This window comes from Pantherophis guttatus, chromosome 2 (assembly GCF_059756535.1).
Source record: "Pantherophis guttatus breed Tessera chromosome 2, ASM5975653v1, whole genome shotgun sequence".
NCBI lineage: Eukaryota > Metazoa > Chordata > Lepidosauria > Squamata > Colubridae > Pantherophis > Pantherophis guttatus.
The window spans coordinates 107,040,146-107,055,608 of NC_142064.1; the positions used below are offsets into that span (position 1 = coordinate 107,040,146).

The 15,463-nt window shown below is 40.5% G+C and overlaps 1 long non-coding RNA gene across 1 annotated transcript in view; it reads left to right on the plus strand.

Moving 5' to 3' along the window:
- The first annotated feature begins 333 nt into the window (after positions 1-333).
- LOC132711379 (uncharacterized) overlaps positions 334-15,463 on the plus strand; it is a 44,721-nt gene continuing 29,591 nt past the window's right edge. Inside the window, exon 1 of the long non-coding RNA XR_015731915.1 lies at positions 334-403. This is a non-coding gene — a long non-coding RNA (uncharacterized LOC132711379). The remainder of the gene's footprint in view (positions 404-15,463) is intronic.

Consider the following 15,463-nt stretch of genomic DNA (forward strand, 5'->3'; position numbering starts at 1 on the left):
TCGGGCGATTCATCCCTTGTGTACCTGGCTGCATTTTCTCGTGGCCTCACACTCCTGTCTGTCTGGTCCAGGTCTCCCACTTCCATGGCAGTTGGAATTCTGGCTGTGGCACCTTTGGATTCCTGCAGCTCTGCCATTAGTCTGGTGATGGACCTTGTGTTCATTCTTCCTTCCATTTCAGGGCAAGTTGTATTTCAGATATTATTCCTGGGTTATTGGGCATAACCATCCTCTGCTACCATCTTGTGGATTGTTTTCCAAGGACCTTGCCCAATAACCACAAATACAATTTATAATTCAAAGGTATTTATTTATGCCATGTCTTTTCCTTTCAGGTGCACATCTGGAACTGGACTGGTCAGTCCCTGTGCACAGGCTTATGTACCCTGAAGGCAGAGTCAAGGTAAGGAGGGGTCAAGGGAAGGGCTAGGTGAGGAAGATGGGGTTAGCCCATGCATTGCCATATACAAAGTTAGGCATTTATTCATAACAGTATAGAGAAGAGCAATATAGATGATAAGGGATCTGGAGGCTAAAGCATATGATGAACAGCTAAGGAAACTAGGTATGTCTAGTCCAGGGGTGTCAAACTCACGTTGTCACGGTGGTATCATGTGACATATTGGGACTTCCCCCCCCCTTTGCTAAACTGGGTGGGGATGGAGCCAGCACATGATGCGTCTGGCCTGCGGGCCACAAGTTTGACACCCCTGGTCTAGCCTATTGAAGAGACTGATTAGGAGTGATTAGGTGTCTTCCAATAGTTGAGGGTCTGTCACAGGGAGGAGGATGTCCATCTATTCTCCATAGCACCTGAAGACAGGATAAGAAGCAATGAGTAGAAGCTCATCATCCAAACTGAAAATAAGAAGGAATTTCTTGACAGTAAGAACGATTAATCAATCAACAGCTTACTACTTGGAGTTGTTGGTGTTCCATTGCTGGAGACTTTCGAGAAAAGATTGGACAACAATTTGTCCAGGATGCTATAAGGATTCCTGCCTTTGGCAGGAGGTTGGACTAGAAAACCTCCAAGGTCAAATCCAGCCCTATGATTCTATGAAATGGAAATCTATCTTTCTCCATGCTATGGGCAAAACAAGTAGAAAGACATATTTTACCTACAGTCACAGTGTGGGTCATCCATCTCAACCCTAAGCATTGAATTTAATCTATGTCTATTATGTTTTGGAAAGTACGTGACAGATTTTCTTTTCATTCCATCACTGTAGTATGAGTATGAGATGATATTTATACAGTGGATTTGTAATATTTAAAGAACATTGATGTGATTTATCATGGTTCCTATTTTTAAAAATAAAAGTAATAAATCTTTTTAAAAATCCTTTTATGAAATTGTTTCATAATTGCAATTACAAAGTAAGGTTGCAAGTGTATATATTATATAAATAAAGAACTATTAAACACAGAAATTAGTCAGTTGTTTTGTCTAGACATCACTATATGTTTCATTCATTTATCAGATGAAATTAATATGATTCATAGCCATAATATATTCAATATCTTCATTTTATGAGATGAGAAATGTAAGACACCATAGATTCCATTCTAGTTCTCTGTACATAATGCTACCATTCAGTGATTATTCACAGTTGCTGAACCAGTGAGTAAGCTTTACATAAGAGATAGCCATGATAGAATCCAAAAAAGGACACCTCAAGAGAAATACGACATAATAGACTATTGGGAACCTATCATGTATACAACTGCCAAGTTTCCCAGCTGACTCAATTCTAATGAAATAGGAGCTACTATGAACTTTTCTCCCCCCCAACCCCCACTCAAAAAAATCCTCCAACCCAAACTAGAAAGCTATGTTATATTTGGAAATCAAATTATTTTTCTTGTTCTGATTACTCTTTAAACTTCTCATTAACTTAAACTGCAATTTAATGGAATTTAAAATTCAATTTAAAATGCAATTTAAACTTGGAATGCTGACACCAAACCTGGAAGAACAAACAGTTTGAATTAAATGCCACTTACTAAATATATTTGTTAAATATAATTAGAACCACATCATTTAATCAGTTATTCAAATTAATTTGTAAAAAATCTTGTAATAAAACATGACAGGATAATATAAACATTTTAAAAATCCCAAATCATTACATTTAATATATGAACTTGTAAGTGCTATAGAATGTTTTAAGTCATCCATATTTAAAATATAATGGTGCCATGCTAATGCTTTGAAAAATTATATTTATATTATAAAATTATATTTATTTCAGAAATTTTTTATAGATATGCAAATGTATACTCATCAATGTATCAAAATTAATAAAATGAAATTCAGTCCTAAATAGCATGCAGTTGAAAAAACAGATTGCTAAAATATTATAAATTGTTTAATACATTATCAGTAACCACCCGTCAAAATATAGTAGCAGATTGATTTTATATATGAGGTAGTATTATAGTTATATAAGAAACCTATGATCTTTTGGATCTTTTTTCTTTCTATATTTAAAAGGGGCTTGTGCAATTTCCTCTCTCATCATGACCCTCAACAGAGCCTGGTGAAGCCTTCTCTTTTTCCTCCTCTTCCTCTTCCCCCTTATTAGCTGACCAGAGAACTGATTGCCACTTTGCTGAGAGTGTGTGTGTGATGGAACAAAGGAAAAACTGCATCCCACTCCCCATTCTGACATGTCTCCGAGTCCTTCCTTCCTTCCTTCCTTCCTTCCTTCCTTCCTTCCTTCCTTCCTTCCTTCCTTCCTTCCTTCCTTCCTCCCCTCCCCTCCCCTCCCCTCCCCTCCCCTCCCTTCCCTTCCCTTCCCTTCCCTTCCCTTCCCTCGTTGCCAAGTTTCTATCTGTGAGGTATATGGTGGGAAGAAGGAAGAATGGGAAAAAAAGCTCATGCAGGTGAATTTTATCCATGGAAGCCACTGCAGCTGCCAACGAGAGCAGCAAGTGCAGCTAGAAGACCTGGAATAGGAATTGCTTACTGGAGAGCCCGATTGAGAGGACTGGATGCTGGAGCAAGCCATAGGCTTCTTGAAGTGGACATTCAGCAACCTCAAGGCATGCAAAGCCCTAGCCTGAGCAGTGCAGCCATCCATCCAACTGGCTCCAACCATGGCAAGTGATGGGGCAACCATATCTGCCGCGGTGACCACAGCAGCATTAAGCCTGGCAGCATCAATGACTACCTCAGCTCTGCAGGCAGTCCTGAGAACCAATCTGTGCCATAAGCAGAAGCAACACCTGCAAGGCAAAGAGACTGCAAAGCACCAGCCCTTATCATGATATTCAATGGAGACCACAAGCAACTGGGGTTCTTCCTGGTGCAAGTCTGGACCTACATGCAAGAATATGGTCTGGATATAGCCACTGAGTGGGGCAAAGTGTGGTGCATGACTATGGCATAAGAAGGAACTATGGCAGAATGGATGGTCATCCTCCACAATAATGATGCCTCAGAGGTAAGAAACTTTGACTGATTCCTGGCAGTGTTTCGGAAGTGCTTCGGAACTCCAACCACTCCTTCTCCAGATGCAGGATTGTCCTGACCCTGATCAAAAGGAAGAATGCTATTTTGTCTAAATACATTCCCTCTACTAAATCCCTTCTCCTACTTTCCCACACATGAGAAGGTGGCAGCATGGAAGCTTCTGGGGCTAATATGGCTTCCAAAGCTGACAACCACATTTCCAGGGGTACCCACCCCGCACTCTCCATGGCTGGCATATCTTGGTGGAGGAAACAGAGATTGACCTGGACCTTTCCAGACACCGCCCAGGGTGTGGGTGGTGGAAATTCCTCCCAGAAAAGAAAGAATCCTACAAGCCACTGCCACACACCCAGAACCCACTTTGCCATTCCACCAGTTGCTTCAAGTGTGGGAAGGAGGGATACCGAGCCACCAAATGCAAAGTTGTGTACCCAATCCAGAAGGTAGTCCCAGGCTCTGACAAGAAGCCAGGAAAGCCACCACAGAGAACCCGTGAGAAGGTCCTGGAGAGGGTGGAAATTGTAGGGTTCACTCCATTCTCCAAAGATGGTGAGAGAACTCCAACTGGTCCCAAGGACAGCCCAGCAGAGAGCAACACTGACTCTGACAATCAGTGTTGATCCCTTGGTGTTGTTCAGTCCACCCAGTAATCATCCCTATAGAACTGTGGTACCAACTTTGGAGCACAAGGGAGACCTATTAGCACCAGTGGTGAAATGTAAAATTTGTTACTACCAGTTCTGTGGGCATGGCTTGGTGGGGGGTAATGTGACTGGGTGGGCATGGCCAACTTTTTTTTTTTTACTTTTAAAAGCATTTTTTCTACAACCTCTTCATTATTAAAAAAAATGCTTTTAAAAGGCTCTGATGATCAGGCAACTCAGCTGGGATCGTCAGAGCCTTTTAAAAGCATTTTTTCTACAACCTTTTCGGCCAGAAAGGTAGAAGGTAGAATTTGTAGAAAAAATGCTTTTAAAAGTAAAAAAAAGCCTTTGATGATCATGCAGCTCAGCTGAGCAATGGGTGGGGGCAGGGATTTATGCTACAGGTTCTCTGAACCACTCACTGCCATCACTACCGGATCGGGCAATCTGGTCTGAACCGGGAGCATTTCACCCCTGATTAGCGCTCCTGGACTCAGGTTGCACCAAGTGCCTGGTCAGCCTTGCCCTAGTTGAGAAACTGGGTTTGAGACTTAAACAAGACAAAGTGCCCATGGCTTTTTGCCAGCTTGATAGAAGGGGGGGATCCCAGCAATGTTTGTCATAGATGAGGATGGGGGTGTACACAGTGTCTTTGAGTGTTATGGTTTGGAGAGATTCTTCATGCTTGGTTTGGCTTGGCTATTGAAGTGGAATCCCTATGTGAACTGGAGTAGGATGCTGTTAAAGATTCTGTTAACAAGCCAGAGTGGGAAACTGGAAAAGAATTCTGGGATCCCTACTTCTAAACCATGGGTGAAGCCAAGAGGGAGGTGGGAGCTGCAATGAAGGAATGCTCCAAAGGTGATCCTTGGATCCCCAAAGAGTATTGGGAGCTGCAGGACATCTTCAGTGAAAAGGGCTTGGATGCATTGCCACCCCACCAACTGACTGCTCCATAGAAATCCTACCAGGAGCCAAGCTACCCAAATCTAAGATGTGTTCCATGATCCCTAGGAAATTAGAGGAAATGCAAACTTTTATAGACAAAAACCTGAAGCATAGCTTCATCTAGCCTGCCAGACCGAAGGGTTGCTGCTCTGGTATTATTCAGGGAAAAGAAGGATGGGTCCCTCCGTCTATGCATTGACTATAGTGGGTTAAACACTGTCTTCATTGAAAATGTCTATTCACTACCCTTAATGAAAGACATATTAGCCCATTTGGCAAAGAGGAAATTTTTTATCAAACTGGACATGGAAGAGGCGTATTTTTTTTTTTTATTTATATACACAAACATTTAATACATCAGTCATCCCTCCCATGTGACATCTCGGCGATTTCTCTGTGACTTCATCTTCTTTTTGTTGTTTCTTCTGTCTTCATTTTCACCAAATCTATTGCAACATTTCTCCAAAAGTACAATATTCTAATTATAACATTTTTTACATAGCTATTAATTTACTCATCTGTATCTCTTTTCTAACCAATAGTAAAATTGATCCCATATCTTAAAGTATTCTGAATCTTCCCTTTCTTTAATCATCAAAGTTAATCTATTAATTTCTGCACAGTCTAAATTTTTTTTAATTATTTCTCCTTCCAAGGGTATTTTCTCTGCTTTCCAATTTTGTGCAAAAACATTCTTTGCAGCTGTTATTACATGTATAATCAAATAGATATTTTCTTTACTAGTTTTCTCTGGAAGGATACCCAGTAGGAACAGCTCTAGTTTTAAATCTATATGTTGTTGTATCATTTCTTCCAACCATGTCTTTATTTTATTCCAATTTTTTTAGCTTCTGGACATGTCCACTACATATGATAATAAGATCCTGGTAACTGATGACATTTCCAACATTTAGCTGATTTATCTTTAAACATTTTTGCCAGTTTCTCAGGGGGCATATGTTTGGAATTGGGATCGTAGAAACACCCAGGAGCATAGAAGAGTTCAGAGGCAGATGCATAAATAAATGTCTTAAACGTATTTATTCATATGATAAATCATATTAACTATGTACAACAGAGATCAAGTCTCATGAGGAACAAACATGAGAAGGGAGAGATGGAGAGAGCACAAGGTGGAAAAGGTTGGAGGGGGTTTTATATTCAGGGTAAGCCCCTCCTTTCCACATAGGGGTGGAGACACTCTCTGCCTCCACTGGTGTCTATATGACACATGTGCCAATGGCTTGCAAATACTTGACAGTTCCCCTCCTTGCGAGCCAATGGCATGCAAACACACTAATGCAATGCACAACAGATTTTACCCTGTGAGACATAACTTTTTACACAGATCTTTGTGCCTATCCGCTGGTAGAAGTTTTGTGAAAATGTCAACTGTTTGATGTTTGGTCTGACAGTGCGTTAAAGATATAAACCCCATCTCTACTAGTTGTCTAACATTTTGATAATGGATATCGATATATCTGTACCTTTTCCCCACCGCATAGGCTTTGGCAATGCCTATGGCCCCGGTGTTGTCTTCTATAATTTGGATGGGCAAAGTTGGTGGTGTCCAGATGCTAGAAATTAAGGCATCAAACCATATCAGATCATTCCCTGCCTCTGATAGGCATGCAAATTCGGCCTCAGCGGTGGAGCACGAAACAAATTTCTGTTGCCCCACATGCCAATGGATGGGTGCCCCATTTAACAATACCAAGAAGCCCGAAGTACTCCTGCGGGTTTTGGTATCTCCGGCCCAGTCCGCATCCGCGAAGCATTCTAATTGGGCCTTGTCTCTATTCTCAGGTTCCAAGCGAAGCACGTAATCTGCTGTGGTCTTGAGATACCTTAATAGCTTTTTAATGGCCAACCAGTGGAACTGGGTAGGTTGTTCCACTTGTCTGGATAGTAGGTTCATGGCCAGGGCAATGTCTGGATGGCTCCAATTACTTATATATAATAATGAGCCGACCACTGATCTAAATAGAGTATTATTTTGGAACTCTTGGCTATCCTTTTTTTTTTATTATTAAAAAGTTTTGTAGAAAATACAAACATTTTCACCCCCCCACCCTTCCCCCCTCCCTCCTTCCCCCCCACCCCCCTCCCTAGACTTCCCAGAACAAGCACAGGGTATAGCATTCACAAATCAAAAGCTAGAATATGCTAACAAATTGTTACATTTCATATTCTCCCTAGATCCTTAACTCCTTATAATTCAAAAAACAAACATAAACTACTTAAAGTTACTTCATTCATATGCTATATGAATCTTCTTATTCGGGTACTTCTTCTGTATGTAATCGATCCATCTTCTCCATTCCGATATATATCTTTCATTTGAATAGTCTTTAAGATATGATGAAATTTTCACCATTTCTGCCAAATGCACAACTTTTAATGTCCATTCCTCAATGGTGGGTGGATCTTCCTTCTTCCAGTACTGTGCCACCAGTAACCTGGCAGCCGTTATTAAGTTCAAAACCAATTTAGTCTCTATTACAGTACAATCCATGACTATTCCCAGCAAAAAGAACTGTGGTGTAAATTTAATTTTTTTTCTTTAAAATGTTTTGAATAATCCACCATATTTTTATCCAAAAAGCCTTAATTTTTTTACATGTCCACCATATATGAAAATATGTAGCATCTTTACACTCACATTGCCAACACTTAGGTTGTAAGTTTGGATACATACAGGCTAATTTTTTGGGGTCTAAATGCCATCTATAAAACATTTTATAAAAATTCTCCCTTAGATTTTGTGCTTGTGTAAATCTTACATTTCTGACCCATATCTTTTCCCATGTTTCCATCATTATTGGTTCACCTACGTTTTGTGCCCATTTTATCATACAGTCCTTGACTAACTCTGTTTCTGAATCTATTTCTACTAGTGCATTATACAACCTTTTTATATGCATTTGACCTTTATCTCTTGTTTGCTTTATCAAATTCTCATCCTGCTGCAAAATACCAATTTTTTGATCTTCTCTCCATCTGGCCTGCAGCTGTCCATACCGAAACCATGTCCTAATAATTCCTTCTTCTCTTAATTGCTCCATTGGTTTTAATTGTAATCTGATTCCTTCCTTATAAAGAAGTTCCTTATATGTAATCTTATCTTGCTTTTGCTCTAAGTTTATATTCTCTATCGTGTGTCTGGGTACTGTCCATATTGGTAACTTATCACTTAATTTATATTTATACTTTTTCCAGACCCACAGTAGAGAATTTCTTAATATATGACTTTTAAAAGCCTTATCTACTTTCTTGTCATAGACTAAATAAGCATGCCAGCCGTAGACCAAACCATATCCTTCAATATTCAATATCTTTTCCTCCATTAAATTTATCCAGTCTGTAATTGCTGAGAGGGCAGCGGCTTCATAGTACAATCTTAAATTGGGCTTTTTAAGACCACCTCTTTCTCGGATATCTTGCATTATCTTTTGTTTAACTCGAGGTTTCTTCCCTGCCCACACAAACTTGTTTATGCCCTTCTGCCATTCCTTCAAATTTTCATCTTTCTTAAGTATAGGTATCATTTGAAAAAGAAATAAAAATTTTGGTAAAATATTCATTTTTACAGCGGCTATCCTTCCCAGCAAAGACAATTGTAGTTTTTTCCAATTTTCCATCTCCTTTTGTATTTTGTGCCATAGTGGTTCATAATTGTGCTGATATAATTTCATATTTGCAGTCATAATATAACCCCCTAAGTATTTAACCTTCTTAACTACTTCAAATCCTGTTAACCTTTCTATCACTTCTTTCTGGCTTCTGACCATATTTTTAGCTATTATTTTCGTTTTGGCTGCATTTATTTTAAAACCAGATACTTGTCCATATAAGCAGGTTATTTCCATCAAGGCTGTAATCGATTGTACCGGTTGGGTTAAGATAACAACCAGGTCATCCGCAAATGCTCGTAACTTATACTCATGCTATCTAATTTTAATTCCCTTTATTGTGTCCATCTCACGTATTTTACTTAGTAAAACTTCCAGCGTCAACACAAACAATAACGGAGACAAGGGACAACCTTGCCTTGTTCCTTTTTCTATATTAAAAGGATCTGTTAAGCCACCATTAACTATTATTTGCACTGTTTGTTTTTGATATATTGCCTTAATAGATTGTACAAACTGTTCTCCAAATTGCATCCTTTCTATTAATTTTAATAAAAATTGCCAATTCAGTCTGTCAAAGGCTTTTTCAGCATCCAAAAACACTAGCACTGCGGGGACCTGGTTGTTCCTTCCCAGATACTCTAATAAGTTAACAATTTGCCTTACATTACTCTTCATTTGTCTGCCATTTATAAAACCAGTTTGATCATGGTGAATCATTTGCTGCATAACTGTCATTAATCTATTTGCTAAAATTTTAGCAAAAATCTTATAGTCTGTGTTCAGTAATGAAATCGGCCTATAATTTTTAGGATCTGTATCGTCATGCCCTTCTTTTGGGATCAACGAAATAAATGCTGTCTTCCAAGTTGGAGGTACCTCTCCTCCCTGTTGTATATTGTTAAATAATTCTTTCAGCGGTTCTATCATTTCCTCCTATAAGGTTTTATAGTAAATAGCCGTCAAACCATCCGTCCCAGGAGCTTTACCCACTTTCAACTGCTTAATTGCTAACACAATTTCCTCGGAAGTTATCATTTGGTTTAAACTATCCCTCTGCTCATTTGAGATTGTATAAATATTCTCTTTCTGCAAATATCTATCTATATCTATATCTTTAATTTTATCACCAATATACAGCCTTGAATAAAACTCTAAGAAAGATTTTTTAATCAATTGTTGCTCATAAACCTCCTTACCCTTATATCTTATTTTCTCTATTGTCCTTGATTTTTGCTTTTTCCTTAACAGGTATGCTAACCACCTGCCTGGTTTATTGGCATTATAAAAAGTATTATGTTTTGCATATCGTAAATTAGTTGCCACTTGATCTGCTATTAACATGTTAAATTGACCTTTCAATAAATTGATTGCCTCTTTAATTTTCTTATCTGTTGGATTGACTATTAAAGCCTGTTCCTGTTTACTAATCTCATCTTCTAATTCTTTTCTTTTTGCCCCCTGTTTCTTTCTATGCTTATTATTCAAATATATCAAAATTCCTCGCATATATGCTTTACTTGCATCCCATACCATTTCCATAGATGTACCCTTTTGCATATTCATAACAAAAAATTCTTTCATAAATTTTTTACACTCTTTTACATTTTCTTCATACCTAAACAAGTTATCATTTAACCTCCAGGACCTCCTAGACCCTTTCCCACACTCCAATTCCAACCAAACTGAACTATGGTCTGTCAATATTCTTGAACAAATCTTCGTGTTCTTCACCCTAGATAAAAGATCATTAGTAATTAGTATAAAATCAATCCTTGAAAAGGATTGATGTCTGTCTGAGAAAAAAGTAAAATCTTTTTCTTCCGGATTTCTTTCACGCCAAATATCTCTCAGCTCCCAATCATCCATCATCTCCCAAAACGCTTTGGGCAGTTTTGCTCTTGTTAAAACATTTTGTTTAGGTCCCTTCTTATCTTTTTTAATATCCAAGACCCCATTCCAATCCCCCAACAGGATATAAGTTTTATATGCCCATTGTGTCAACTTCGAGTGTAGTAAATTGTAGAAATTTTCTTGTTGTTGATTCGGGGCATAGATTCCAATTACAAGTATTTTTTCTCCTTTAATTAAAAGTTCTATCGCTAAGAATCTTCCTTGGTCATCTGCTTCAATTAATTTAGCAACTAAGTCTCTTTTCAGATATATAACTATACCATTTTTCTTTTCTGGTGCTGCTGCTACGTAGTGTGTACCAAGTCTTGCATTTATCAGGTATTTTTGATCTTGTACTCTTATATGAGTCTCTTGTAGACAAATCACATCATTTTTAAATTGTTTGAGATAATGAAATATTTTTCTTCTTTTCTGTGGAGAATTCAAACCATTAACATTCCACGTCAAAAATCTAGTTCCCATCTCTAGGCCCTTGAAGCAACTGGAGCAGATTCTGGTGGTCTTGTCTCAATTGACCTTTAAGTCTTGCTCCTCCCACTGCTTCTATTTTGGTAGATTTTTGAATTGTTTCTTGAGTTGCCATCTGGAATTGTTGCTGTCTTGATACTTCTTTGAGCCTAGCTGTCACCGATCTGGTCTGTCTTTGATCCTTGGGGAACTCTGGGCTATCCTTGTGTGCCAAACCATAATAGTTGGTCTGCATTGGGATAGTAATTGGCTTGCTATCTTCCATTTTACATTTCACCAAAAGTTCCTCTATCTTCTCCTTTTGGGAGAGAGCAAAACCTTTTGGTGTAGTGATGATTTGTACGCCTAGGTACTTGTCCACATATCCTAAAGACTTTAGAGTGAACCTTTTTTGTAGGGTCCTGGCAAATGTATTACATCCCCCCTTGTCAGGCCCTATATATAAAAGGTCATCGACATACACTAGGACTTTCTCCAGCCTCCCTTTGGTATCCCTTGTGAAGGTACATTTATCAGCTGGAGATGGAGGGAAACCCAGTGATTTGAGTGTTGTAGTCAGGCATTTGTACCATATTCTGCCTGATTGTTTGAGGCTGTACAAACTTTTCTTCAGAAGCCAGGTGTGGCCTTCCTTCTGCTGGAATCCGGGGGCACCTCTGACGTAAATTTTTTGTTTTAGATATGTGTGTAAATAAGCAGTTTGCACGTCGAATTGAAAAATGTGTTCCCCATGTGCTGCTGCGGTGACCAAAGCAGCCCTCACACTTTCTGCTCTCACAGTGGGGGAGTAGGTTTCATCAAAGTCCTGTAAGTAGCGCTGTGCGTAGCCTTGTGCTATTAGCCGGGCCTTATAAAGGAGTTTGTTGTTGGGCAGTGGCTTGACCTTGTAGACCCAACGGGTGCCAATTGCCTTCCTCTGTTTGGGGACTTCCATGTGGATGAAGACTTTCAATTTTTTGAGACTGTCCATTTCTCGCTCCATTGCCACCCTCCACCTGCGCTGGTCTTCCTCGGGAAGCTGGAGGACATCTGTGTATGTTTTAGGGGCCATGGTAACACTGTTGACCAAGGCCATACAGCCAATGTCCAACCTTTTGGGTGGCACCCCTTTATTGGAGCGTTTTGACCGTCTGGGGAATTGCCACTCACCATCATCACTGTCATCCAGAGCATCGGTGTCAGAATTGGAGCTACTGGATGCATCTTTCCAATCGAAATGAGGCGGGCCTCTGTCCCAGGCGCTGCGAAGATATGGATGTTTTGGTGAGGCAGGAGGTGTGAAGTCACTCAGGGATTGCTTGTCCAAATCGTCAGAGTCAGGTAGGGATTCATCACCATCTGGATCTTCGCTGGTCTGTAGTTTGGAGTATGTTGGTTCATCCTCTTTAGGTGGTGCTGGTAGTTCAGTGTCATTTCTAATAGGGGAATAACCGGGTTCATTGGAATGAATTCTTGACCAATTTGACCCCTCCCCAAAGGAAGCTGATCTTGAGACAATGACAAGGTTATTTTTGTCTACAAATCTAGAGGCCTTGCTGCCGGTTGCATAACCTATAAATCTGAGCCTCCTCGATGCCTTGCCCCCCTTTCTTCTGAGGTGCTTGGGAATATGGACCCAGGCATAGGAACCAAAAATTCTCAGGTGTGAGAGGCTAGATTTCCTTCCACGGACCAGGAAGTATGGGGTTTGGTTAATGGCACTACTCCATGTCCTGTTGACTAGATAATTAGCCATTTTGACTGCTTCTGCCCAAAAACCTTGGCTCATGTTGGCATCTGCAAGTAAGCAGTTCATGACATTCTGCAGCATGCCATTTCTCCTTTCTACAATGCCATTTTCTGAAGGCGTTTGAGGCGATGATTTAAAATGGAGGATACCTCTTTCCTTCATCCACTTTTCAAAAGTCCTGGATGTAAACTCAGTTCCCCTATCGCTCTACACCTGAGCGATGCACACCTTGTGTTGCATTTGGATCTGGTTGTAAAGATATTTGAAGTTGGTAAAGACTTCAGTTTTGTCCTTTAAAATAAATACATGGCCACAACGAGAGTAATCATCGACTACCATTAAAAAATAACGCCCCTTGGCAAGGGAGGGCCTAAAAGGACCAACCAAATCCATGAGTACCAGCTGATAAGGGTACCTTGCATGTCGGGAAGAAACCTTAGGTATAGCAGAAGTTTTTGATTTGGCTGCCTTACAGATGGCACATTCCAAATAGGTATTACAATTCTTTATCTTAAGCCCATCGGAAAAATCTTGCATTTTCCTAATAACTGGGAAGCTGGCATGGCCTAGCCTGCAGTGTAAAATATGTGCACAATCCAAATGTAAAGGTTTACCCATGCACACTTTGTCAACCTTATGTATCTTATCATTACCAGTCTTGGTCTGTGCAGTAATGACAGTAGGCACTGGATTAATGGTCACCTTAGACTTTCTCAGGGTTGGCTGAGGAGTTGTGATCTTAATGGGCTCAGCCTTAATGGCTTTGGATGTCCTAGGAGCCGGTTTAGGAGCTTCATTGGGATTAGGTCCAGCATCCTTGAGTTTGGAGAACCTGGGGGCTGGCACAGGAGCTTTCTGCTCTATCTGGGCGCTAGCCCCCTGTGCCCTCTTATTAGGTGTCTTGTGCCTTTTGACCTTTGCGTTTGGGGAAAAATAAGGCAAATTGTTGATTTTTACAATATCGCCAACAACATCCCCACTTTCGAAAATATAACCTCCACCCTTCTCAAATACCAGTTTTACATTTTTATCCTCAGTCAATTTTAAAATACTTAAAAGGTTGTTCTTGATTGAGGAAACATACAGTGCCCCACTGACATCTCCTATACCAGGCACATTGATCATGCCTTCCCCAGTTACCTCTGCCTTGTCCCCAGTGGCAACTTTTACTGAAGACTTGAGTGGGTGTAAAATCTTAAATCGTTGCTTCTTGTTAGCTATATGCGTTGATGCACCTGAATCAAAAAGCCACAGCCCCTCAGCATCCTGTACCTGGGAGGTGGGATTATCACCTGTGACACTACAGGTGACACTTCCACGGCCTCTTTTATTTTTATTATGCTTAGGTCCAGCCGTGTTGGCCCTAGAGTGAGGGCACTCCTTTTTAAAGTGACCTTGCATGCCACAGTCAAAGCAGGTGGGAAGGGTATTAATCCTTTCACTTGTGTCCTGACACCTCCTCTGAGGCCTAGGCCTCCTTCATTTCTTGTTATTCCTCATCTCTGCGCCTTAAATCTTCCTCAATAAAGCGACCAGAAAAGTATTATATATTTGTTTGTTCCCTAGAAACCCCTTCTAGAGAAATAATGAAGGGACTCCAGGATTGGTCTAGGGAGTTCAACATTACACTAATTAAAGTTGATTCAGGAACAGGCTCCCCTCTCTGTATAAACTCATTCCTCATGGCTTTAAGTGTTGCCAAATGTTCCCCCATCTTGACACCAGGTTTGAGTTTAGAATTGTGAAAAATTCTTGACAATCTGCTGGTTGCAGCCATATTGTCACTATGGAACAAATTATATAGGGCAGTCCAAACTTCCTGAGCTGTGAGACCGTCTGAAAGACTGGCATAAAGAGCTGTGTCTATAGAATTTAACTGGGTTGTGTAAGCTCTTTTATGCAGGAACTCGATTTCAGGACTCCAAGGTAAAGGAAGTGGTCTTTTGATCATGTCCAGAGTATTTTCTCTTAAGAGAATTATCTGAATCTCTTTACACCATTTTTTAAAATTCTGACCACTTAAATGTAATTTTTCAAAATTATTTGGCAAAGTTACAAAACTATTACCATTAAACTGCATGGGGAGTTGTTCAAAGGGCTGAAAAGAGCCTGTTGTGAATGGCATTGGGATCCCTAAGCCTGGGATCGATTGCTTAGGTCTGGCTCCTTCTTGTAGTCTTTCTGTAGTTTGAAGCAACTGGGCATGTGCAGGAAATGGAGCATGCTCCAAAGCCTTTTCTTGTTGAAGCTCTGATCTCCCTCTCTGGGTTCTGAATTCAGGCTTGGCTGAAGCCTCAGCATAGGCCTGATAATCAGTTGTGTGGCAGGGAAACCTTGGAGTAGCTCGAAGAAGGCCTGGAGATCTTTCAGGAGACTGGAGGCACATCAAATGAGGTTGGTCTGGGACCTCGGGGTGGCTGGTGGGTGGTTGCTCCCTAATTTCCAGGACGGTGATCAGGGTCTCTATGGCTTCTTTGATGCTTGCTGTGGTAGGCACGGCCTGGCAAGGGGCTTGTAGGTTCAGAGTGGTCCTCTGGGCCGCTGGAGTGCTGAACTGACTGGCTGGGGTTGTGGGCTTGGACCGTGGAGCTGGGGTAGGCCTGGCTTGTGGTTCTGGCAAAGTGCCCAGGGGAGCAGCCATCTTGGGGGA